General features: G+C 46.4%; 1 long non-coding RNA gene across 1 annotated transcript in view; it reads right to left on the bottom strand.

Annotated features, from left to right (window-relative positions):
* The window catches only part of LOC149977374 (uncharacterized), a 934,188-nt gene extending 910,005 nt beyond the window's left edge, over positions 1–24,183 (bottom strand). The window contains exon 1 of the long non-coding RNA XR_016486494.1: positions 24,090–24,183. This is a non-coding gene — a long non-coding RNA (uncharacterized LOC149977374). The remainder of the gene's footprint in view (positions 1–24,089) is intronic.
* Between the last annotated feature and the right edge of the window lie 1,951 nt (positions 24,184–26,134).

The raw sequence follows: 26,134 nt of genomic DNA, 5'->3' as shown, positions 1-26,134 counted from the left end.
TGATCAGTTCTAGTTGGTCTGCTCCAGTGTGGTCAGCTCTAATTGGTCAGCTCTAGTGTGGTCAGCTCTTATTGGTCAGCTCTAGTTGGTAAGCGCTAGTTGGTCAGCTCTAATTGGTCAGCTCTAGTTGGTCAGCTCTTATTGGTCAGCTCTAGTTGGTCAGCTCTAATTGGTCAGCTTGGGAGTAGTCAGCTCTAGTGTGATCAGTTCTAGTTGGTCAGCTCTAGTGTGGTCAGCTCTAATTGGTCAGCTCTAGTTGGTCAGCTCTAGTTGGTCAGCTCTAGTTGGTCAGCTCTAGTTGGTCAGCTCTAATTGGCAAGCTCTAGTTGGTCAGCTCTAGTTGGCAGCTCTAGTTGGTCAGCTGTAGATGGTCAGCTCTAGTGTGATCAGCTCTAGTTGGTCAGCTCTAATTGGTCAGCTCTAATGTGGTCAGCTCTAGTTGGTCAGCTTTAATTGGTCAGCTCTAGTTGGTCAGCTCTAATTGATCAGCTCTAGTTGGTCAACTCTAGTGTGGTCAGCCCTAATTGGTCAGCTCTAGTTGGTGAGCTCTAATTGTTCAGCTCTAGTGTGGTCAGCTCTATTGATTAGCTCTAATTGGTCAGTTCTAGTGTGGTCAGCTCTAGTATGTACCGGATGTATCGAAGGGGACATGACATTGCTTTGCCAAACAGCTGCTCCGGGCCACTGCAGAGGACACTTAGTTAAACTTGGTCATTATCCCTCCTCCCTGTCCCTCGGGAATGGTTAGGACTCTGGCACTGTGTCTGTGAGAAGGCAGGGAGGGAGACGGGGAGGAAGGAGGGAGGGAGGGAGGAGGGAGGGAGGAGGCAGGGAGGAGGGAGGGAGATGGCAGGGAGAAAGCAGGGAGGGAGGGAGGAGGCAGGGAGGGGGAGGGATGGAGGGGTGTGCTATAGATGACAGCATTACCCTGTGAGGTATTGGGACACAGTCAAGATGGCAGGGCTTCACAGCATGGTGTTAAGTAATACCTCTCTGCATCTGGCTAATAAGCTGTAAATAATAGTCCGGCTCCTCCAGCTCTAGCTCCTCTCTTCCTCTGGTTTCGGCCCAGCATAATGAAGGGAACATTAAACTGAATCAACCATTTATAAATGCACTCTAAATGGGTCCCCCATGGAATGGTGTCTCCCCGCTCTGCCTTAAATAGCCTGATACAGATGTGATGTTCTGAAAGTGAAGGAACACACTCTCAAATTGTTTTTTTTCTTCGTTAAATTATTTTGAAATGAGAAGAGAAATCCACAATTTATTTACTGCTGTTCCAGCATGTTTGGTCACGGGCGTCATGCACCGATTATTTTAGAGGGGCACGAAGTACACCAGGATGGAGGGGAGGTGGTCCGGAGGGGGGGGGGGGATGTGGCCCCCGTCCTGAGACCGCTTTTTCCTGTGGCTTGGTAACTTGTCACTGATTGGTGGCTTGCTAGCTAGTTACTGATTAGTGGCTTGGTTACTAGTTACTGATTAGTGGCTTGGTAACTAGTTACTGATTGGCGGCTTGGTAGCTAGTTACTGATTGGTGGATTGGTAACTAGTTAGGAGTTTGGGAGATTGGGAACCTATCTAGCTGGCTAGCTAAAGCCAACTTCATAACATTGCTTGGTGGCTGGTATTACGGAGAAACAACAACACATTTAAATTGTATTTATTCATCAAGAAGGAATTGGGCTACAAATTCATTTAAATATACATACCTCCTGCGAGTCCTGCCCATCACTGGCTGCTAAAATCAAATCAAACTCTGTTACCTCCTCCATTGATGATACTGGATGCCCTAGAGTAGCGCCCTGCCTAGGCATCTCCTGCCCCTTGGAAGGATCCACTTGCTAGGGAGAATGGAGGAGGAGGGGGGGAGGTCCAGTGTGCTCCCTCTGCAAAAATACAGCTGACAGATATTTTTTTCTAAATAATCATGATCAAACATGGGCTTAAAAAATGTAAGTTTAGTAATTAATTAACATTAAAAATATATATATATGGACAAGTTTAGTAATTAATTAACATTAAAAAAAATATGTACAGTATATGGACAAATGTGAGGGGCACGTGCCTTTGAACCCACTATGGGCATGACGCCACTGTGTTCGGTAGTCAGTACTCTCCAATTAAATTCAGACTCATTAGTGAATATTCCTCACCTGGCTCTACCTCTGGGAACCCAGTAGGCTTGTCTGTGAAAAACTGTCAACGGTACTGAAATAAATGTACCTGTTATAGACGGATCCATTCAGGAGACCTTTACGAGGTGAATACCGTCTCAACGCCTCATACTGTACTGAATATTAATTCTGCTAGGAACCCTGCAGCTCTCTGTAACCCAGAGGAGGTCTCTGCGGCTGGGGCAGTGTTGAGTCCGGAGGTGGGGGTTTTCTGGAAGAGCTGGAGCTGGGTTTAAAACGGTCTGAAACCTGCAGACTCCTCCTCCTCCACCACCACCGCCATCTCCACCTCCACCAGCACCAAACTATGGGTTTAGAAATATTTGTCTCGGCTGGGAATGTTGATGAGGCGGTGAGCAGAGATAAATTAAAAGGCTTTCATGCCAACACATTAAATGGGAATTAGGTATAATGATGGTGTGTGTGTGTGTGTGTGTGTGTGTGTGTGTACCCTTGTAAATACTGCAGCCTTGTTATTGTTATGTAATTGTCTTGTTACTTTTCGGTTTGATTAGATTTTTTTTAAACTTTAGTTTATTTAGTAAATATTTTCTTAACTGCATTGTTGGTTAAATACTTGTAAGTAAGCATTTCACGGTGTGTGTGTGTGTGGGTGTGTGAGACCCTTGATGTCTTCAAACCAATTTATTCTAGCCGGCTTGCTTTACTGTACCTGCGATATGTGGAAATATATTTGCATAATAAGTGTACATGGTTTTAACCCACATAATATGTAAATGTTTAACCGGGCGGCAGCGTGATGAGTCTGCAGATTAACACTCCTGCAGAATTTGTGTGTGAGGGAATAATCATACAGAAAGCTTGTTAAATCATTCCTCATGAAATGTTCAGTCCTCTGAGATGCTTAACGGGAAATGACCCTGAAAACCAAACAGAAAACGGACACTGTGATGTATTTCACAGTAATGCGTTTTACACTAGACAGATGTATCATTTGGTTAAATCATATTAGATCGGTAAAAGCATCGTACTGTTTACTTCCTGTTAACTTCCTGTGTACTTCCTGTTTACTTCCTGTTTAAGTCCTGTTTAATTTTACTTTACCCCATTATCTACATAGGAACAATTTGAAAAAAAAAAAATAACAGCATGGTAAAATATACGAGATCTATCCCATATAATATGCTAGGTGTGGCAGACAGATTGTTTTTGCCAAGACGTTTACAAGTCTCCCCCTGGTAGCTAACCTACGCCACATAGCCTAGACATAGACCGTTCTCTCTGCTACTGCACGGCAAGCGGTGCCGGAGCACCTTGTCTGGAACCAACAGGACCTTGAACAGATTCTACCCCCTTCTAACCCCCAAGCCATAAGACTGATAATTAGTTAGTTAAATAGTTAACCAAATAGCCACCTGGACAATCTGCGTTGAACCCCCCCCCCCCTTTGCACAAACATTTTGGACTCATCACATATGCTGCCTCTACTGCTTATCATCTATCCTGTTGCCTAGTCACTTTATCCCTACCTATATGTACATGTCTACCTCAATTACCCCGTACCCCTGCGCATTGACTCAGTACTGGTACCATGTGTATATAGCCTAGTTCATGTTATTCAGTACTGGTACCCTGTGTATATAGCCTAGTTATCATTACTCAGTACTGGTACCCTGTGTATATAGCCTAGTTATCATTACTCAGTAACCCTGTGTATATAGCCTAGTTCATGTTACTCAGTGCTGGTACTCTGTGTATATAGCCTAGTTATCATTACTCAGTACTGGTACCCTGTGTATATAGCCTAGTTATCATTACTCAGTAACCCTGTGTATATAGCCTAGTTCATGTTACTCAGTACTGGTACTCTGTGTATATAGCCTAGTTATCATTACTCAGTACTGGTACCCTGTGTATATAGCCTAGTTATCATTAGTACTGGTACCCTGTGTATATATCCTAGTTATCATTAGTACTGGTACCCTGTGTATATAGCCTAGTTATCATTAGTACTGGTACCCTGTGTATATAGCCTAGTTATCATTAGTACTGGTACCCTGTGTATATAGCCTAGTTCATGTTACTCATTGTGTTTTCATTCCTTGTTTCTTTCTATTGTCTCTCTTTTTCATTTCTCTCTGCGTTGTTGGGAAAGAGAAGAAGAGCCTGTAAGTATTTCACTGTTAATCTACACCTGTTGTTAACGAAGCACCTTGACGAATACAATTTAATTTGAGCCCGATCCAAGACCACCTTGACCTCTGCGCATTTCGTTCCGCTTCACTTCAGCCCGCGTAACAACGCGGAACGTAAGCTAGCGAGACCAGGATGGTCCGTACGAGGAAACACAGTCTGCAGCAGTGTGACAAATCATCCCGTGTATCACCATTCTGTGTATAATTCATACTATGTGAAGTGACAATTGCTAATATACTCTCTCTGAATCTATAAATACAATGGAAGCAACCTGTGACTGTGACACTCGTTAATGAGCTCCCGGTAACAAACCATATCTATCTTTCTCTCTGGTGAATGTGTTGAGAGCCTGACATACTGCTTCTCTCTCTGTGTTCTACAATAGGGGGGATGGTGCTTGCAGTGGCCTTGTAGACCTGTGGTTAGACCTGTGGTTAGACCTGTGGTTAGTACTGTGGTTAGTACTGTGGTTAGTACTGTGGTTAGTACTGTAGTTAGTACTGTGGTCAGACCTGTGGTTAGTACTGTGGTTAGACCTGTGGTTAGTACTGTGGTTAGTACTGTGGTTAGTACTGTGGTCAGACCTGTGGTTAGTACTGTGGTTAGACCTGTGGTTAGTACTGTGGTTAGTACTGTGGTTAGACCTGTGGTTAGTACTGTGGTTAGACCTGTGGTTAGTACTGTGGTTAGTACTGTGGTTAGACCTGTGGTTAGTACTGTGGTTAGTACTGTGGTTAGTCCTATGGTTAGACCTGTGGTTAGTACTGTGGTTAGTACTGTGGTTAGACCTGTGGTTAGTACTGTGGTCAGACCTGTGGTTAGTACTGTGGTTAGTACTGTGGTTAGACCTGTGGTTAGTACTGTGGTTAGACCTGTGGTTAGTACTGTGGTTAGTACTGTGGTTAGTACTGTGGTCAGACCTGTGGTTAGTACTGTGGTTAGACCTGTGGTTAGTACTGTGGTTAGTACTGTAGTTAGTACTGTGGTCAGACCTGTGGTTAGTACTGTGGTTAGTACTGTGGTTAGACCTGTGGTTAGTACTGTGGTTAGACCTGTGGTTAGTACTGTGGTTAGACCTGTGGTTAGTACTGTGGTTAGTACTGTGGTTAGACCTGTGGTTAGTACTGTGGTTAGTACTGTGGTTAGTCCTATGGTTAGACCTGTGGTTAGTACTGTGGTTAGTACTGTGGTTAGACCTGTGGTTAGTACTGTGGTTAGACCTGTGGTTAGACCTGTGGTTAGTACTGTGGTTAGACCTGTGGTTAGACCTGTGGTTAGACCTGTGGTTAGATCTGTGGTTAGACCTGTGGTTAGACCTGTGGTTAGTACTGTGGTTAGTACTGTAGTTAGTACTGTGGTCAGACCTGTGGTTAGTACTGTGGTTAGTACTGTGGTTAGTACTGTGGTTAGTTCTGTGGTTAGTACTGTGGTTAGACCTGTGGTTAGTACTGTGGTTAGTACTGTAGTTAGTACTGTGGTCAGACCTGTGGTTAGTACTGTGGTTAGTACTGTGGTTAGTTCTGTGGTTAGACCTGTGGTTAGTACTGTGGTTAGACCTGTGGTTAGTACTGTGGTTAGACCTGTGGTTAGTACTGTGGTTAGTACTGTGGTTAGACCTGTGGTTAGTACTGTGGTTAGTACTGTGGTTAGTCCTATGGTTAGACCTGTGGTTAGTACTGTGGTTAGACCTGTGGTTAGATCTGTGGTTAGACCTGTGGTTAGACCTGTGGTTAGTACTGTGGTTAGTACTGTAGTTAGTACTGTGGTCAGACCTGTGGTTAGTACTGTGGTTAGTACTGTGGTTAGTACTGTGGTTAGTTCTGTGGTTAGTACTGTGGTTAGACCTGTGGTTAGTACTGTGGTTAGACCTGTGGTTAGTACTGTGGTTAGACCTGTGGTTAGTACTGTGGTTAGTACTGTGGTTAGACCTGTGGTTAGTACTGTGGTTAGTACTGTGGTTAGTCCTATGGTTAGACCTGTGGTTAGACCTGTGGTTAGACCTGTGGTTAGACCTGTGGTTAGACCTGTGGTTAGATCTGTGGTTAGACCTGTGGTTAGACCTGTGGTTAGTACTGTGGTTAGACCTGTGGTTAGTACTGTGGTTAGACCTGTGGTTAGACCTGTGGTTAGTACTGTGGTTAGTACTGTGGTTAGACCTGTGGTTAGTACTGTGGTTAGTACTGTGGTTAGACCTGTGGTTAGACCTGTGGTTAGACCTGTGGTTTGGCCTGTGGTTAGACCTGTGGTTAGTACTGTGGTTAGACCTGTGGTTAGACCTGTGGTTAGACCTGTGGTTAGACCTGTGGTTAGACCTGTGGTTAGTACTGTGGTTAGACCTGTGGTTATTACTGTGGTTAGACCTGTGGTTAGTCCTGTGGTTAGTACTGTGGTTAGACCTGTGGTTAGTACTGTGGTTAGACCTGTGGTTAGTACTGTGGTTAGTACTGTGGTTAGACCAAGTTCCCTCTCTTATCTTCTCCTTTACCAGGTTCCCCTCTTCACCTTCACCAGGTTCCCTCTCTTCTCTTCTCCTTTACCAGGTTCCCCCTCTTCGCTTCTTTTTTACCAGGTTCCCTCTCTTCGCTTCTCCTTTACCAGGTTCCTTCTCTTCTCCTTTACCAGGTTCCCTCTCTTCCCTTCTTTTTTACCAGGTTCCCTCTCTTCTCTTCTCCTTTACCAGGTTCCTTCTCTTCTCATTTACCAGGTTTCCCCCTCTTCTCCTTTACCAGGTTCCACCTCTTCTCCTTTAACAGGTTCCGTCTCTTCTCTTCTCCTTTACCAGGTTCCCCTCTTCTCCTCTCCTTTACCAGGTTCCCTCTCTTCTCTTCTCCTTTACCGGGTTCCCTCTCTTCTCTCCTCCTTTACCAGGTTCCCCCTCTTCTCTTCTCCTTTAACAGGTTCCCTCTCTTCTCTCCTCCTTTACCAGGTTCCCCCTCTTCTCTTCTCCTTTACCAGGTTCCCTCTCTTCTCTTCTCTTCCCTTCTCCTTTACCAGGTTCCCTCTCTTCTCTTCTCCTTTACCATGTTCCCTCTCTTCTCTTCTCCTTTACCAGGTTCACTCTCTTCTCTTCTCATTTACCAGGTTCCCTCTCTTCTCTTCTCTTCCCTTCTCCTTTACCAGGTTCCCTCTCTTCTCTCCTCCTTTACCAGGTTCCCCCTCTTCTCTTCTCCTTTACCAGGTTCCCTCTCTTCTCTTCTCTTCCCTTCTCCTTTACCAGGTTCCCTCTCTTCTCTTCTCCTTTACCATGTTCCCTCTCTTCTCTCCTCCTTTACCAGGTTCCCTCTCTTCCCTTCTCCTTTACCAGGTTCCCTCTCTTCTCTTCTCCTTTACCATGTTCCCCCCCTCCCTTCTCTTTTACCAGGTTCCCCCTCTTCTCTTCTCCTTTACCAGGTTCCGTCTCTACTCTTCTCCTTTACCAGGTTCACTCTCTTTTCTGCTCCTTTACCAGGTTCCCCCTCTTCTCTTCTCCTTTACCAGGTTCCCTCTCTTCTCTTGTCCTTTACCAGGTTCCCTCTCTTCTCCTACTTTTCCAGGTTCCCCCTCTTCTCCTTTACCAGGTTCCCTCTCTTCTCTTCTCCTTTACCAGGTTCCTTCTCTTCTCTACTCCTTTACCAGGTTCCCTCTCTTCTCTTCTCGTTTACCAGGTTCACTCATTTCTCTTCTCCTTTTCCAGGTTCCCCCTCTTCTCCTTTACCAGGTTCCCTCTCTTCTCTTCTCCTTTACCAGGTTCCCTCTCTTCTCTTCTCCTTTACCGGGTTTCCTCTCTTCTCTCCTCCTTTACTAGGTTCCCCCTCTTCTCTTCTCCTTTACCAGGTTCCCTCTCTTCTCTTCTGTTCTCCTTTACCAGGTTCACTCTGTTCTCTTCTCATTTAACAGGTTCCCCCTCTTCTCCTTTACCAGATTCACCCTCTTCTCCTTTACCAGGTTCCCTCTTCTCCTTTAGCAGGTTCCCCCTCTTCTCCTTTACCAGGTTCTGTCTCTTCCCTTCTCCTTTACCAGGTTCCCTCTCTTCTCTTCTCCTTTACCGGGTTTCCTCTCTTCTCTCCTCCTTTACTAGGTTCCCCCTCTTCTCTTCTCCTTTACCAGGTTCCCTCTCTTCTCTTCTGTTCTCCTTTACCAGGTTCACTCTGTTCTCTTCTCATTTAACAGGTTCCCCCTCTTCTCCTTTACCAGATTCACCCTCTTCTCCTTTACCAGGTTCCCTCTTCTCCTTTAGCAGGTTCCCCCTCTTCTCCTTTACCAGGTTCTGTCTCTTCCCTTCTCCTTTACCAGGTTCCCTCTCTTCTCTGCTCCTTTACCGGGTTCCCTCTATTCCCTTCTTTTTTACCAGGTTCCCCCTCTTCTCTTCTCCTTTACCAGGTTCCCCCTCTACTCTTCTCCTTTACCAGGTTCCCCCCCTTCCCTTCTCTTTTACCAGGTTCCCTCTCTTCTCTTCTCCTTTACCAGGTTTCCCCCTCTTCTCCTTTACCAGGTTCCGTCTCTTCTCTTCTCCTTTACCAGGTTCCCTCTCTTCTCTGCTCCTTTACCAGGTTCCCTCTCTTCCCTTCTTTTTTACCAGGTTCCCCCTCTTCCCTTCTTTTTTACCAGGTTCCCTCTCTTCTCTGCTCCTTTACCAGGTTCCCCCCTTCTCTGCTCCTTTACCAGGTTCCCTCTCTTCTCTTCTCCTTTACCAGGTTCCCCCTCTTCTCCTTTACCAGGTTCCATCTCTTCTCTTCTCCTTTACCAGGTTCCCTCCCCTCTCTTCTCTTTTCTTCTCCTATACCAGGTTCCCTCTCTTCTATTCTCTTCTTCTTTACCAGGTTACACCTCTTCTCTTCTCCTTTACCAGGTTCCCTCTCTTCTCTTCTCCTTTACCAGGTTCCCCCTTTTCTCCTTTACCAGGTTCCGTCTCTTCTCTTCTCCTTTACTAGGTTCCGTCTCTTCTCTTCTCCTTTACCAGGTCCCCTCTATTCTCTTCACTTCCCCTTTACCAGGTTCCCTCTCTTCTCTTCTCCTTTACCACGGTCCCTCTCTTCTCTTCTCCTTTACCAGGTTCCCCCTCTTCACCTTTACCAGGTTCCCTCTCTGATCCTTTACCAGGTTCCCCTCTTCAATTCTCCTTTATCAGGTTCCCTCTCTTCTCTTCTCTTCTCCTTTACCAGGTTCCCTATCTTATCCTTTACCAGGTTCCCTATCTTATCCTTTACCAGATTCCCCTTCTTCTCTTCTCCTTTACCAGGTTCCCTTTCTTCTCCTTTACCAGGTTCCCTCTCTTCTCTTCTCTTCTCTTCTCTTCTCTTCTCTTCTCTTCTCCTTTACCAGGTTCCCTCTCTTCTCTACTCCTTTACCAGGCTCCCCCTCTTCTCTTCTCCTTTACCAGGTTCCCTCTCTTCTCCTTTACCAGGTTCCCCCTCTTCTCCTTTACCAGGTTCCCTCTCTTCTCTTCTCCTTTACCAGGTTCCCTCTCTTCTCTTCTCCTTTACCAGGTTCCCTCTCTTCTCTTGTCCTTTACCAGGTTCCCCCTCTTCAACTTTACCAGGTTCCCTCTCTGATCCTTTACAAGGTTCCCCTCTTCAATTCTCCTTTATCAGGTTCCCTCTCTTCTCTTCTCCTTTACCAGGTTCCCTATCTTATCCTTTACCAGGTTCCCCTTCTTCTCTTCTCCTTTACCAGGTTCCCCCTCTTCTCCTTTACCAGGTTCCCTCTCTTCTCCTTTACCAGGTTCCGTCTCTTCGCTTCTCCTTTACCAGGTTCCCTCTCTTCTCTTCTGCCAGGTTCCCTCTCTTCTCTTCTTCTTTAACAGGTTCACTCTCTTCTCTTCTCCTTTACCAGGTTCCCTCTCTTCTCCTTTACCAGGTTCCCTCTCTTCTCTTCTCTTCTCTTCTCTTCTCTTCTCTTCTCCTTTACCAGGTTCCCTCTCTTCTCCTTTACCAGGTTCCCCCTCTTCTCCTTTACCAGGTTCCATCTCTTCTCTTCTCCTTTAACACGTTCACTCTCTTCTCTTCTCCTTTACCAGGTTCCCTCTCTTCTCTTGTCCTTTACCAGGTTCCCCCTCTTCACCTTTACCAGGTTCCCTCTCTTCACCTTTACCAGGTTCCCCTCTTCAATTCTCCTTTATCAGGTTCCCCTCTTCAATTCTCCTTTACCAGGTTCCCTCTCTCCTCTTGTCCTTTACCAGGTTCCCCCTCTTCACCTTTACCAGGTTCCCTATCTTATCCTTTACCAGGTTCCCCTTCTTCTCTTCTCCTTTACCAGGTTCCATCTCTTCTCCTTTACCAGGTTCCCTCTCTTCTCTTCTCTTCTCTTCTCTTCTCTTCTCTTCTCTTCTCTTCTCTTCTCTTCTCTTCTCCTTTACCAGGTTCCCTCTCTTCTCTACTCCTTTACCAGGCTCCCCCTCTTCTCTTCTCCTTTACCAGGTTCCCTCTCTTCTCCTTTACCAGGTTCCCCCTCTTCTCCTTTACCAGGTTTCCTCTCTTCTCTTCTACCAGGTTCCCTCTCTTCTCTTCTCCTTTAACAGGTTCCACTCTCTTCTCTTCTCCTTTACCAGGTTCCTTCTCTTCTCTCCTCCTTTACCAGGTTCCCTCTCTTCTCTTCTCTTCTCTCCTCTGCTCTTCTCTTCTGTACTCTTCTCTTCTCTTCTCTTCTCATCTGCTTTACCAGGTTCCCTCTCTTCTCCTTTACCAGGTTCCCCCTCTTCTCGTATACCAGGTTCCCTCTCTTCTCTTCTCCTTTACCAGGTTCCCTCTTTTCTCTTCTCCTTTAACAGGTTCACTCTCTTCTCTTCTCCTTTACCAGGTTCCCTCTCTTCTCTTCTCTTCTCCTTTACCAGGTCCCCCCTCTTCTCTTCCCCTTTACCAGGTTCCCTCTCTTCTCTTCTCCTTTACCAGGTTCCCTCTCTTCTCTTGTCCTTTACAAGGTTCCCTCTCTGATCCTTTACCAGGTTCCCCTCTTCAATTCTCCTTTATCAGGTTCCCTCTCTTCTCTTCTCTTCTCCTTTACCAGGTTCCCTATCTTATCCTTTACCAGGTTCCCCTTCTTCTCTTCTCCTTTACCAGGTTCCTCCTCTTCTCCTTTACCAGGTTCCCTCTCTTCTCCTTTACCAGGTTCCGTCTCTTTGCTTCTCCTTTACCAGGTTCCCTCTCTTCTCTTCTACCAGGTTCCCTCTCTTCTCTTCTCCTTTAACAGGTTCACTCTCTTCTCTTCTCCTTTACCAGGTTCCCTCTCTTCTCCTTTACCAGGTTCCTTCTCTTCTCTTCTCTTCTCTTCTCTTCTCTTCTCTTCTCTTCTCTTCTCTTCTCTTCTCTTCTCCTTTACCAGGTTCCCTCTCTTCTCCTTTACCAGGTTCCCCCTCTTCTCCTTTACCAGGTTCCATCTCTTCTCTTCTCCTTTAACAGGTTCCCTCTTTTCTCTTCTCCTTTAACAGGTTCACTCTCTTCTCTTCTCCTTTACCAGGTTCCCTCTCTTCTCTTCTCTTCTCCTTTACCAGGTCCCCCCTCTTCTCTTCCCCTTTACCAGGTTCCCTCTCTTCTCTTCTCCTTTACCAGGTTCCCTCTCTTCTCTTGTCCTTTACAAGGTTCCCTCTCTGATCCTTTACCAGGTTCCCCTCTTCAATTCTCCTTTATCAGGTTCCCTCTCTTCTCTTCTCTTCTCCTTTACCAGGTTCCCTATCTTATCCTTTACCAGGTTCCCCTTCTTCTCTTCTCCTTTACCAGGTTCCTCCTCTTCTCCTTTACCAGGTTCCCTCTCTTCTCCTTTACCAGGTTCCGTCTCTTTGCTTCTCCTTTACCAGGTTCCCTCTCTTCTCTTCTACCAGGTTCCCTCTCTTCTCTTCTCCTTTAACAGGTTCACTCTCTTCTCTTCTCCTTTACCAGGTTCCCTCTCTTCTCCTTTACCAGGTTCCTTCTCTTCTCTTCTCTTCTCTTCTCTTCTCTTCTCTTCTCTTCTCTTCTCCTTTACCAGGTTCCCTCTCTTCTCCTTTACCAGGTTCCCCCTCTTCTCCTTTACCAGGTTCCATCTCTTCTCTTCTCCTTTAACAGGTCCCCTCTCTTCTCTTCTCCTTTAACACGTTCACTCTCTTCTCTTCTCCTTTACCAGGTTCCCTCTCTTCTCTTGTCCTTTACCAGGTTCCCCCTCTTCACCTTTACCAGGTTCCCTCTCTGATCCTTTACCAGGTTCCCCTCTTCAATTCTCCTTTATCAGGTTCCCCTCTTCAATTCTCCTTTATCAGGTTCCCTCTCTTCTCTTCTCTTCTCCTTTACCAGGTTCCCTATCTTATCCTTTACCAGGTTCCCCTTCTTCTCTTCTCCTTTACCAGGTTCCATCTCTTCTCCTTTACCAGGTTCCCTCTCTTCTCTTCTCTTCTCTTCTCTTCTCTTCTCCTTTACCAGGTTCCCTCTCTTCTCTACTCCTTTACCAGGCTCCCCCTCTTCTCTTCTCTTCTCCTTTACCAGGTTCCCTCTCTTCTCCTTTACCAGGTTCCCCCTCTTCTCCTTTACCAGGTTTCCTCTCTTCTCTTCTACCAGGTTCCCTCTCTTCTCTTCTCCTTAAACAGGTTCCACTCTCTTCTCTTCTCCTTTACCAGGTTCCTTCTCTTCTCTCCTCCTTTACCAGGTTCCCTCTCTTCTCTTCTCTTCTCTCCTCTGCTCTTCTCTTCTGTTCTCTTCTCTTCTCTTCTCTTCTCTTCTCTTCTCATCTGCTTTACCAGGTTCCCTCTCTTCTCCTTTACCAGGTTCCCCCTCTTCTCGTATACCAGGTTCCCTCTCTTCTCTTCTCCTTTACCAGGTTCCCTCTTTTCTCTTCTCCTTTAACAGGTTCACTCTCTTCTCTTCTCCTTTACCAGGTTCCCTCTCTTCTCTTCTCTTCTCCTTTACCAGGTCCCCCCTCTTCTCTTCCCCTTTACCATGTTCCCTCTCTTCTCTTCTCCTTTACCAGGTTCCCTCTCTTCTCTTGTCCTTTACCAGGTTCCCTCTCTGATCCTTTACCAGGTTCCCCTCTTCAATTCTCCTTTATCAGGTTCCCTCTCTTCTCTTCTCTTCTCCTTTACCAGGTTCCCTATCTTATCCTTTACCAGGTTCCCCTTCTTCTCTTCTCCTTTACCAGGTTCCCCCTCTTCTCCTTTACCAGGTTCCCTCACTTCTCCTTTACCAGGTTCCGTCTCTTCGCTTCTCCTTTACCAGGTTCCCTCTCTTCTCTTCTACCAGGTTCCCTCTCTTCTCTTCTCCTTTAACAGGTTCACTCTCTTCTCTTCTCCTTTACCAGGTTCCCTCTCTTCTCATTTACCAGGTTCCCTCTCTTCTCTTCTCTTCTCTTCTCTTCTCTTCTCTTCTCTTCTCTTCTCTTCTCCTTTACCAGGTTCCCTCTCTTCTCCTTTACCAGGTTCCCCCTCTTCTCCTTTACCAGGTTCCATCTCTTCTCTTCTCCTTTAACAGGTCCCCTCTCTTCTCTTCTCCTTTAACACGTTCACTCTATTCTCTTCTCCTTTACCAGGTTCCCTCTCTTCTCTTGTCCTTTACCAGGTTCCCCCTCTTCACCTTTACCAGGTTCCCTCTCTGATCCTTTACCAGGTTCCCCTCTTCAATTCTCCTTTATCAGGTTCCCCTCTTCAATTCTCCTTTATCAGGTTCCCTCTCTTCTCTTCTCTTCTCCTTTACCAGGTTCCCTATCTTATCCTTTACCAGGTTCCCCTTCTTCTCTTCTCCTTTACCAGGTTCCATCTCTTCTCCTTTACCAGGTTCCCTCTCTTCTCTTCTCTTCTCTTCTCTTCTCCTTTACCAGGTTCCCTCTCTTCTCTACTCCTTTACCAGGCTCCCCCTCTTCTCTTCTCCTTTACCAGGTTCCCTCTCTTCTCCTTTACCAGGTCCCCCCTCTTCTCCTTTACCAGGTTTCCTCTCTTCTCTTCTACCAGCTTCCTTCTCTTCTCTTCTCCTTTAACAGGTTCCACTCTCTTCTCTTCTCCTTTACCAGGTTCCTTCTCTTCTCTCCTCCTTTACCAGGTTCCCTCTCTTCTCTTCTCTCCTCTGCTCTGCTCTGCTCTGCTCTTCTCTTCTCTTCTCTTCTCTTCTCTTCTCTTCTCTTCTCTTCTCTTCTCTTCTGCTTTACCAGGTTCCCTCTCTTCTCCTTTACCAGGTTCCCCCTCTTCTCGTATACCAGGTTCCCTCTCTTCTCTTCTCCTTTAACAGGTTCACTCTCTTCTCTTCTCCTTTACCAGGTTCCCTCTCTTCTCTTCTCTTCTCCTTTACCAGGTCCCCCCTCTTCTCTTCCCCTTTACCAGGTTCCCTCTCTTCTCTTCTCCTTTACCAGGTTCCCTCTCTTCTCTTGTCCTTTACCAGGTTCCCCCTCTTCAACTTTACCAGGTTCCCTCTCTGATCCTTTACCAGGTTCCCCTCTTCAATTCTCCTTTATCAGGTTCCCTCTCTTCTCTTCTCTTCTCCTTTACCAGGTTCCCTATCTTATCCTTTACCAGGTTCCCCTTCTTCTCTTCTCCTTTACCAGGTTCCATCTCTTCTCCTTTACCAGGTTCCCCCTCTTCTCCTTTACCAGGTTTCCTCTCTTCTCTTCTCTTCTCTTCTCTTCTCTTCTCTTCTCTTCTCTTCTCTTCTCTTCTCTTCTCCTTTACCAGGTTCCCTCTCTTCTCTTCTCCTTTACCAGGCTCCCCCTCTTCTCTTCTCCTTTACCAGGTTCCCTCTCTTCTCCTTTACCAGGTTCCCACTCTTCTCCTTTACCAGGTTTCCTCTCTTCTCTTCTACCAGGTTCCCTCTCTTCTCTTCTCCTTTAACAGGTTCCACTCTCTTCTCTTCTCCTTTACCAGGTTCCTTCTCTTCTCTCCTCCTTTACCAGGTTCCCTCTCTTCTCTTCTCTTCTCCTTTACCAGGTTCCCCCTCTTCTCTTCCCCTTTACCAGGTTCCCTCTCTTCTCTTGTCCTTTACCAGGTTCCCTCTCTTCTTTTGTCCTTTACCAGGTTCCCTCTCTTCTCTTCTACTTTTCCAGGTTCCCCCTCTTCTCCTTTACCAGGTTCCCTCTCTTCTCTTCTCTTTTACCAGGTTCCCAATCTTCTCCTTTACCATGTTCCCTCTCTTCTCTTGTCCTTTACCAGGTTCCGTCTCTTCGCTTCTCCTTTACCAGGTTCCCCTCTTCTCCTCTCGTTTACCAGGTTCCCTCTCTTCTATTCTCTTCTTCTTTACCAGGTTCCCCCTCTTCTCTTCTCCTTTAACAGGTTCACTCTCTTCTCTCCTCCTTTACCAGGTTCCCTCTCTTCTCTTCTCTTCTATTCTCTTCTCCTTTACCAGGTTCCCTCTCTTCTCCTTTACCAGGTTCCCCCTCTTCTCCTTTAACAGGTTCCCCCTCTTCTCCTTTACCAGGTTCCCCCTCTTCTCCTTTACCAGGTTCCCTCTCTTCTCTTCTCCTTTAACAGGTTCACTCTCTTCTCTTCTCTTTTACCAGGTTCCCTCTCTTCTCTTCTCTTCTCCTTTACCAGGTTCCCCCTATTCTCTTCCACCTTTGCCAGGTTCCCTCTCTTCTCTTCTCTTCTATTCTCTTCTCCTTTACCAGGTTCCCTCTCTTCTCCTTTACCAGGTTCCCCCTCTTCTCCTTTAACAGGTTCCCCCTCTTCTCCTTTACCAGGTTCCCCCTCTTCTCCTTTACCAGGTTCCCTCTCTTCTCTTCTCCTTTAACAGGTTCACTCTCTTCTCTTCTCTTCTACCAGGTTCCTTCTCTTCTCTTCTCCTTTAACAGGTTCCACTCTCTTCTCTTCTCCTTTACCAGGTTCCTTCTCTTCTCTCCTCCTTTACCAGGTTCCCTCTCTTCTCTTCTCTCCTCTGCTCTTCTCTTCTCTTCTCTTCTCTTCTCTTCTCTTCTCTTCTCTTCTCTTCTCTTCTCTTCTCTTCTGCTTTACCAGGTTCCGTCTCTTCGCTTCTCCTTTACCAGGTTCCCCTCTTCTCCTCTCGTTTACCAGGTTCCCTCTCTTCTATTCTCTTCTTCTTTACCAGGTTCCCCCTCTTCTCTTCTCCTTTAACAGGTTCACTCTCTTCTCTCCTCCTTTACCAGGTTCCCTCTCTTCTCTTCTCTTCTATTCTCTTCTCCTTTACCAGGTTCCCTCTCTTCTCCTTTACCAGGTTCCCCCTCTTCTCCTTTAACAGGTTCCCCCTCTTCTCCTTTACCAGGTTCCCCCTCTTCTCCTTTACCAGGTTCCCTCTCTTCTCTTCTCCTTTAACAGGTTCACTCTCTTCTCTTCTCTTTTACCAGGTTCCCTCTCTTCTCTTCTCTTCTCCTTTACCAGGTTCCCCCTATTCTCTTCCACCTTTACCAGGTTCCCTCTCTTCTCTTGTCCTTTCCAGGTTCCCTCTCTTCTCTTCTACTTTTCCAGGTTCCCCCTCTTCTCCTTTACCAGGTTCCCTCTCTTCTCTTCTCTTTTACCAGGTTCCCCCTCTTCTCCTTTACCAGGTTCCCTCTCTTCTCTTGTCCTTTACCAGGTTCCGTCTCTTCGCTTCTTCTTTACCAGGTTCCCCCTCTTCTCTTCTCCTTTAACAGGTTCCCCCTCTTCTCTTCCCCTTTACCAGGTTCCCTCTCTTCTCTTCTCCTTTACCAGGTTCCCTCTTCTCTTGTCCTTTACCAGGTTCCCTCTCTTCTCTTCTACTTTTCCAGGTTGCCCCTCTTCTCCTTTACCAGGTTCCCTCTCTTCTCTTCTCCTTTACCAGGTTCCTTCTCTTCTCTCCTCCTTTACCAGGTTCCCTCTCTTCTCTTCTCTTCTCTTCTCTTCTCTTCTCTTCTCTTCTGCTTTACCAGGTTCCCTCTCTTCTCCTTTACCAGGTCCCCCCTCTTCTCGTATACCAGGTTCCCTCTCTTCTCTTCTCCTTTACCAGGTTCCCTCTCTTCTCTTCTCCTTTAACAGGTTCACTCTCTTCTCTTCTCCTTTACCAGGTTCCCTCTCTTCTCTTCTCTTCTCCTTTACCAGGTCCCCCCTCCTCTCTTCCCCTTTACCAGGTTCCCTCTCTTCTCTTCTCCTTTACCAGGTTCCGTCTCTTTTCTTGTCCTTTACCAGGTTCCCCCTCTTCAACTTTACCAAGTTCCCTCTCTGATCCTTTACCAGGTTCCCCTCTTCAATTCTCCTTTATCAGGTTCCCTCTCTTCTCTTCTCTTCTCCTTTACCAGGTTCCCTATCTTATCCTTTACCAGGTTCCCCTTCTTCTCTTCTCCTTTACCAGGTTCCATCTCTTCTCCTTTACCAGGTTCCCTCTCTTCTCTTCTCTTCTCTTCTTTTCTCTTTTACCAGGTTCCCACTCTTCTCCTTTACCAGGTTCCCTCTCTTCTCTTGTCCTTTACCAGGTTCCGTCTCTTCGCTTCTTCTTTACCAGGTTCCCCCTCTTCTCTTCTCCTTTAACAGGTTCCCCCTCTTCTCTTCCCCTTTACCAGGTTCCCTCTCTTCTCTTCTCCTTTACCAGGTTCCCTCTTCTCTTGTCCTTTACCAGGTTCCCTCTCTTCTCTTCTACTTTTCCAGGTTGCCCCTCTTCTCCTTTACCAGGTTCCCTCTCTTCTCTTCTCCTTTACCAGGTTCCTTCTCTTCTCTCCTCCTTTACCAGGTTCCCTCTCTTCTCTTCTCTTCTCTTCTCTTCTCTTCTCTTCTGCTTTACCAGGTTCCCTCTCTTCTCCTTTACCAGGTCCCCCCTCTTCTCGTATACCAGGTTCCCTCTCTTCTCTTCTCCTTTACCAGGTTCCCTCTCTTCTCTTCTCCTTTAACAGGTTCACTCTCTTCTCTTCTCCTTTACCAGGTTCCCTCTCTTCTCTTCTCTTCTCCTTTACCAGGTCCCCCCTCCTCTCTTCCCCTTTACCAGGTTCCCTCTCTTCTCTTCTCCTTTACCAGGTTCCGTCTCTTTTCTTGTCCTTTACCAGGTTCCCCCTCTTCAACTTTACCAAGTTCCCTCTCTGATCCTTTACCAGGTTCCCCTCTTCAATTCTCCTTTATCAGGTTCCCTCTCTTCTCTTCTCTTCTCCTTTACCAGGTTCCCTATCTTATCCTTTACCAGGTTCCCCTTCTTCTCTTCTCCTTTACCAGGTTCCATCTCTTCTCCTTTACCAGGTTCCCTCTCTTCTCTTCTCTTCTCTTCTCTTCTCCTTTACCAGGTTCCCTCTCTTCTCTTCTCCTTTACCAGGCTCCCCCTCTTCTCTTCTCCTTTACCAGGTTCCCCCTCTTCTCCTTTACCAGGTTTCCTCTCTTCTCTTCTACCAGGTTCCCTCTCTTCTCCTTTACCAGGTTCCCCCTCTTCTCCTTTATCAGGTTCCCCCTCTTCTCCTTTACCAGGTTCCCCCTCTTCTCCTTTACCAGGATTCCTCTCTTCTCTTCTACCAGGTTCCCTCTCTTCTCTTCTCCTTTAACAGGTTCCACTCTCTTCTCTTCTCCTTTACCAGGTTCCTTCTCTTCTCTCCTCCTTTACCAGGTTCCCTCTCTTCTCTTCTCTTCTCCTTTACCAGGTTCACCCTCTTCTCTTCCCATTTACCAGGTTCCCTCTCTTCTCTTGTCCTTTACCAGGTTCCCTCTCTTCTCTTGTCCTTTACCAGGTTCCCTCTCTTCTCTTCTACTTTTCCAGGTTCCCCCTCTTCTCCTTTACCAGGTTCCCTCTCTTCTCTTCTCTTTTACCAGGTTCCCAATCTTCTCCTTTACCATGTTCCCTCTCTTCTCTTGTCCTTTACCAGGTTCCGTCTCTTCGCTTCTCCTTTACCAGGTTCCCCTCTTCTCCTCTCGTTTACCAGGTTCCCTCTCTTCTATTCTCTTCTTCTTTACCAGGTTCCCCCACTTCTCTTCTCCTTTAACAGGTTCACTCTCTTCTCTCCTCCTTTACCAGGTTCCCTCTCTTCTCTTCTCTTCTCTTCTCTTCTCTTCTCTTCTCTTCTCTTCTCTTCTCTTCTCTTCTCCTTTACCAGGTTCCCTCTCTTCTCCTTTACCAGGTTCCCCCTCTTCTCCTTTACCAGGTTCCCCCTCTTCTCCTTTACCAGGTCCCCCCTCTTCTCGTATACCAGGTTCCCTCTCTTCTCTTCTCCTTTACCAGGTTCCCTCTCTTCTCTTCTCCTTTAACAGGTTCACTCTCTTCTCTTGTCCTTTACCAGGTTCCCTCTCTTCACTTCTCTTCTCCTTTACCAGGTCCCCCCTCTTCTCTTCCCCTTTACCAGGTTCCCTCTCTTCTCTTCTCCTTTACCAGGTTCCGTCTCTTCTCTTGTCCTTTACCAGGTTCCCCCTCTTCAACTTTACCAGGTTCCCTCTCTGATCCTTTACCAGGTTCCCCTCTTCAATTCTCCTTTATCAGGTTCCCTCTCTTCTCTTCTCTTCTCCTTTACCAGGTTCCCTATCTTATCCTTTACCAGGTTCCCCTTCTTCTCTTCTCCTTTACCAGGTTCCATCTCTTCTCCTTTACCAGGTTCCCTCTCTTCTCTTCTCTTCTCTTCTCTTCTCTTCTCTTCTCTTCTCTTCTCTTCTCTTCTCTTCTCTTCTCTTCTCTTCTCTTCTCTTCTCCTTTACCAGGTTCCCTCTCTTCTCTTCTCCTTTACCAGGCTCCCCCTCTTCTCTTCTCCTTTACCAGGTTCCCTCTCTTCTCCTTTACCAGGTTTCCCCTCTTCTCTTCTACCAGGTTCCCTCTCTTCTCCTTTACCAGGTTCCCCCTCTTCTCCTTTACCAGGTTCCCCCTCTTCTCCTTTACCAGGTTCCCCCTCTTCTCCTTTACCAGGTTTCCTCTCTTCTCTTCTACCAGGTTCCCTCTCTTCTCTTCTCCTTTAACAGGTTCCACTCTCTTCTCTTCTCCTTTACCAGGTTCCTTCTCTTCTCTCCTCCTTTACCAGGTTCCCTCTCTTCTCTTCTCTTCTCCTTTACCAGGTTCCCCCTCTTCTCTTCCCCTTTACCAGGTTCCCTCTCTTCTCTTGTCCTTTACCAGGTTCCCTCTCTTCTCTTCTCCTTTTCCAGGTTCCCAATCTTCTCCTTTACCATGTTCCCTCTCTTCTCTTGTCCTTTACCAGGTTCCGTCTCTTCGCTTCTCCTTAACCAGGTTCCCCTCTTCTCCTCTCGTTTACCAGGTTCCCCCTCTTCTCCTTTACCAGGTTCCCCCTCTTCTCCTTTACCAGTGTCCCCCTCTTCTCCTTTACCAGGTTTCCTCTCTTCTCTTCTACCAGGTTCCCTCTCTTCTCTTCTCCTTTAACAGGTTCCACTCTCTTCTCTTCTCCTTTACCAGGTTCCTTCTCTTCTCTCCTCCTCAACCAGGTTCCCTCTCTTCTCTTCTCTTCTCCTTTACCAGGTTCCCCCTCTTCTCTTCCCCTTTACCAGGTTCCCTCTCTTCTCTTGTCCTTTACCAGGTTCCCTCTCTTCTCTTGTCCTTTACCAGGTTCCCTCTGTTCTCTTCTCTTTTACCAGGTTCCCAATCTTCTCCTTTACCATGTTCCCTCTCTTCTCTTGTCCTTTACCAGGTTCCGTCTCTTCGCTTCTCCTTTACCAGGTTCCCCTCTTCTCCTCTCGTTTACCAGGTTCCCTCTCTTCTATTCTCTTCTTCTTTACCAGGTTCCCCCTCTTCTCTTCTCCTTTAACAGGTTCACTCTCTTCTCTCCTCCTTTACCAGGTTCCCTCTCTTCTCTTCTCTTCTCTTCTCTTCTCTTCTCTTCTCTTCTCTTCTCTTCTCTTCTCCTTTACCAGGTTCCCTCTCTTCTCCTTTACCAGGTTCCCCCTCTTCTCCTTTACCAGGTTCCCCCTCTTCTCCTTTACCAGGTTCCCCCTCTTCTCCTTTACCAGGTTCCCTCTCTTCTCTTCTCCTTTAACAGGTTCACTCTCTTCTCTTCTCTTTTACCAGGTTCCCTCTCTTCTCTTCTCTTGTCCTTTACCAGGTTCCCCCTCTTCTCTTCCCCTTTACCAGGTTCCCTCTCTTCTCTTGTCCTTTACCAGGTTCCCTCTCTTCTCTTCTACTTTTCCAGGTTCCCCCTCTTCTCCTTTACCAGGTTCCCTCACTTCTCTTCTCTTTTACCAGGTTCCCCCTCTTCTCCTTTACCATGTTCCCTCTCTTCTCTTGTCCTTTACCAGGTTCCGTCTCTTCTCTTCTCCTTTAACAGGTTCCCCCTCTTCTCTTCCCCTTTACCAGGTTCCCTCTCTTCTCTTCTCCTTTACCAGGTTCCCTCTTCTCTTGTCCTTTACCAGGTTCCCTCTCTTCTCTTCTACTTTTCCAGGTTTCCCCTCTTCTCCTTTACCAGGTTCCCTCTCTTCTCTTCTCCTTTACCAGGTTCCTTCTCTTCTCTCCTCCTTTACCAGGTTCCCTCTCTTCTCTTCTCTTCTCTTCTCTTCTCTTCTCTTCTCTTCTCTTCTGCTTTACCAGGTTCCCTCTCTTCTCCTTTACCAGGTTCCCCCTCTTCTCGAATACCAGGTTCCCTCTCTTCTCTTCTCCTTTACCAGGTTCCCTCTTTTCTCTTCTCCTTTAACAGGTTCACTCTCTTCTCTTCTCCTTTACCAGGTTCCCTCTCTTCTCTTCTCTTCTCCTTTACCAGGTCCCCCCTCTTCTCTTCCCTTTTACCAGGTTCCCTCTCTTCTCTTCTCCTTTACCAGGTTCCCTCTCTTCTCTTGTCCTTTACCAGGTTCCCCCTCTTCAACTTTATCAGGTTCCCTCTCTAATCCTTTACCAGGTTCCCCTCTTCAATTCTCCTTTATCAGGTTCCCTCTCTTCTCTTCCGTTCTCCTTTACCAGGTTCCCTATCTTATCCTTTACCAGGTTCCCCTTCTTCTCTTCTCCTTTACCAGGTTCCATCTCTTCTCCTTTACCAGGTTCCCTCTCTTCTCTTCTCTTCTCTTCTCTTCTCCTTTACCAGGTTCCCTCTCTTCTCTTCTCCTTTACCAGGCTCCCCCTCTTCTCTTCTCCTTTACCAGGTTCCCTCTCTTCTCCTTTACAAGGTTCCCCCTCTTCTCCTTTACCAGGTTTCCTCTCTTCTCTTCTATCAGGTTCCCTCTCTTCTCTTCTCCTTTACCAGGTTCCTTCTCTTCTCTCCTCCTTTACCAGGTTCCCTCTCTTCTCTTCTCTTCTCTTCTCTTCTCTTCTCTTCTCTTCTCTTCTGCTTTACCAGGTTCCCTCTCTTCTCCTTTACCAGGTTCCCCCTCTTCTCGTATACCAGGTTCCCTCTCTTCTCTTCTCCTTTACCAGGTTCCCTCTCTTCTCTTCTCCTTTAACAGGTTCCCTTCTCTTCTCCTTTACCAGGCTCCCCCTCTTCTCTTCTCCTTTACAAGGTTCCCCCTCTTCTCCTTTACCAGGTTTCCTCTCTTCTCTTCTATCAGGTTCCCTCTCTTCTCTTCTCCTTTACCAGGTTCCTTCTCTTCTCTCCTCCTTTACCAGGTTCCCTCTCTTCTCTTCTCTTCTCTTCTCTTCTCTTCTCTTCTCTTCTCTTCTCTTCTGCTTTACCAGGTTCCCTCTCTTCTCCTTTACCAGGTTCCCCCTCTTCTCGTATACCAGGTTCCCTCTCTTCTCTTCTCCTTTACCAGGTTCCCTCTCTTCTCCTTTACCAGGTTCCCCCTCTTCTCCTTTACCAGGTTCCCCCTCTTCTCCTTTACCAGGTTCCCCCTCTTCTCCTTTACCAGGTTCCCTCTCTTCTCTTCTCCTTTAACAGGTTCACTCTCTTCTCTTCTCCTTTACCAGGTTCCCCCTCTTCTCTTCCCCTTTACCAGGTTCCCTCTCTTCTCTTGTCCTTTACCAGGTTCCCTCTCTTCTCTTGTCCTTTACCAGGTTCCCTCTCTTCTCTTCTACTTTTCCAGGTTCCCCCTCTTCTCCTTTACCAGGTTCCCTCTCTTCTCTTTTACCAGGTTCCCCCTCTTCTCCTTTACCAGGTTCCCTCTCTTCTCTTGTCCTTTACCAGGTTCCGTCTCTTCGCTTCTCCTTTACCAGGTTCCCCTCTTCTCCTCGCGTTTACCAGGTTCCCTCTCTTCTATTCTCTTCTTCTTTACCAGGTTCCCCCTCTTCTCTTCTCCTTTAACAGGTTCACTCTCTTCTCTCCTCCTTTACCAGGTTCCCTCTCTTCTCTTCTCTTCTCTTCTCTTCTCTTCTCTTCTCTTCTCTTCTCTTCTCTTCTCTTCTCTTCTCTTCTCTTCTCCTTTACCAGGTTCCCTCTCTTCTCCTTTACCAGGTTCCCCCTGTTCTCCTTTACCAGGTTCCCCCTCTTCTCCTTTACCAGGTTCCCCCTCTTCTCCTTTACCAGGTTCCCTCTCTTCTCTTCTCCTTTAACAGGTTCACTCTCTTCTCTTCTCTTTTACCAGGTTCCCTCTCTTCTCTTCTCTTGTCCTTTACCAGGTTCCCTCTCTTCTCTTCTACTTTTCCAGGTTCCCCCTCTTCTCCTTTACCAGGTTCCCTCTCTTCTCTTCTCTTTTACCAGGTTCCCCCTCTTCTCCTTTACCAGGTTCCCTCTCTTCTCTTGTCCTTTACCAGGTTCCGTCTCTCCGCTTCTTCTTTACCAGGTTCCCCCTCTTCTCTTCTCCTTTAACCTTTCTGATCTCCCCATCCCGGATCCGGGTTCGTGAATACAGACTCAAGCTCATTACCATAACGCAACGTTAACTATTCATGAAAATCGCAAATGAAATGAAATAAATATGCTAGCTCTCAAGCTTAGCCTTTTGTTAACAACACTGTCATCTCAGATTTTCAAAATATGCTTCTCAACCATTGCAAAACAAGCATTTGTGTAACAGTATTGATGGCTAACGTAGCATTTAGCATTAGCATTCAGCTGGCAACATTTACACAAAAAAACAGAAAAGCATTCAAAAAAATCATTTACCTTTGAAGAACTTCAGATGTTTTCAATGAGGAGACTCTCAGATAGCAAATGTTCAGTTTTTCCTGAAAGATTATTTGTTTAGGACAAATCGCTCCGTTTTCTGCGTCACGTTTAGCTATGAAAAAACCCCTGTATCCAGGATTGTGTAAATCTATCAGCAAGCTCATTAGCATAACACAACGTTAACTATTTATGAAAATCGCAAATGAAATGAAATAAATATGCCATCTCTCAAGCTTAGCCTTTTGTAAACAACACTGTCATCTCAGATTTTCAAAATATGCTTCTCAACCATAGGAAAACAATAATTTGTGTAAAAGTAGCTAGCTAGAGTTAGCATTTCGCGTTAGCATTTAGCGTTAGCATTAGCGTTAGCATCCAGCACGCAACATTAACAAAAACATAAAAGCCTTCAAATAAAATCATTTACCTTTGAAGAACTTCTGATGTTTTCAATGAGGATACTCTCAGTTAGATAGCAGATGTTCAGTTTTTCCAAAAAGATTCCTTGTGCATTAGAAATAGCTCCGTTTTATACATCACATTTGGCTACCAAAAAAAATCCATAAATTCAGTCCTCAAAACGCAAACTTTTTTCCAAATTAACTCCATAATATCGACTGAAAACATGGCAAACGTTGTTTAGAATCAATCATCAAGGTGTTTTTCACATATCTCTTCATTGATACATCGTTCTTGGACACATGCTTTCTCCCCTGAATCAAATGGTAAAGTAGAAGCAGCTGGCAATTGCGCACCGAATTCGACGCAGGACACCAGGCGGACACTTGGAAAATGTAGTCTCTTATGGTCAATCTTCCAATGATATGCCTACAAATACGTCACAATGCTGCTAAGACCTTGGGCGAACGACAGAAAGTGTAGGCTCATTCGTTGCGCAATCACAGCCATATAAGGAGAGAATGGAAAACAGAGCTTCAGAAATTCTGCTAATTCCTGGGTGATGCATCATCTTGGTTTCGCCTGTAGAATGAGTTCTGGGGCACTTACAGACAAAATCTTTGCAGATTCTGAAACTTCAGAGTGTTTTCTTTCCAAAACTGTCAAGAATATGCATAGTCGAGCATCTTTTCGTGACAAAATATCGCGCTTAAAACGGGAACGTTTTTTATCCAAAAATGAAATAGCGCCCCTAGAGCTCTAACAGGTTCAGGTTCCCCCTCTTCTCTTCCCCTTTACCAGGTTCCCTCTCTTCTCTTCTCCTTTACCAGGTTCCCTCTTCTCTTGTCCTTTACCAGGTTCCCTCTCTTCTCTTCTACTTTTCCAGGTTGCCCCTCTTCTCCTTTACCAGGTTCCCTCTCTTCTCTTCTCCTTTACCAGGTTCCTTCTCTTCTCTCCTCCTTTACCAGGTTCCCTCTCTTCTCTTCTCTTCTTTTCTCTTTTCTCTTCTCTTCTCTTCTCTTCTCTTCTGCTTTACCAGGTTCCCTCTCTTCTCCTTTACCAGGTTCCCCCTCTTCTCGTATACCAGGTTCCCTCTCTTCTCTTCTTCTTTACCGGGTTCCCTCTTTTCTCTTCTCCTTTAACAGGTTCACTCTCTTCTCTTCTCCTTTACCAGGTTCCCTCTCTTCTCTTCTCTTCTCCTTTACCAGGTCCCCCCTCTTCTCTTCCCTTTTACCAGGTTCCCTCTCTTCTCTTCTCCTTTACCAGGTTCCCTCTCTTCTCTTGTCCTTTACCAGGTTCCCTCTCTGATCCTTTACCAGGTTCCCCTCTTCAATTCTCCTTTATCAGGTTCCCTCTCTTCTCTTCTCTTCTCCTTTACCAGGTTCCCTATCTCATCCTTTACCAGGTTCCCCTTCTTCTCTTCTCCTTTACCAGGTTCCATCTCTTCTCCTTTACCAGGTTCCCTCTCTTCTCTTCTCTTCTCTTCACTTCTCTTCTCCTTTACCAGGTTCCCTCTCTTCTCCTTTACCAGGTTCCCCCTCTTCTCCTTTACCAGGTTCCCCCTCTTCTCCTTTACCAGGTCCCCCCTCTTCTCGTATACCAGGTTCCCTCTCTTCTCTTCTCCTTTACCAGGTTCCCTCTCT

Source organism: Oncorhynchus mykiss, chromosome 15, assembly GCF_057628025.1.
Source record: "Oncorhynchus mykiss isolate SJ-2025 chromosome 15, ASM5762802v1, whole genome shotgun sequence".
NCBI classification, from domain to species: Eukaryota; Metazoa; Chordata; class Actinopteri; order Salmoniformes; family Salmonidae; genus Oncorhynchus; species Oncorhynchus mykiss.
Note: the sequence above shows the minus strand (reverse complement) of the source record. Positions and strands in the feature narration are given on the sequence as shown.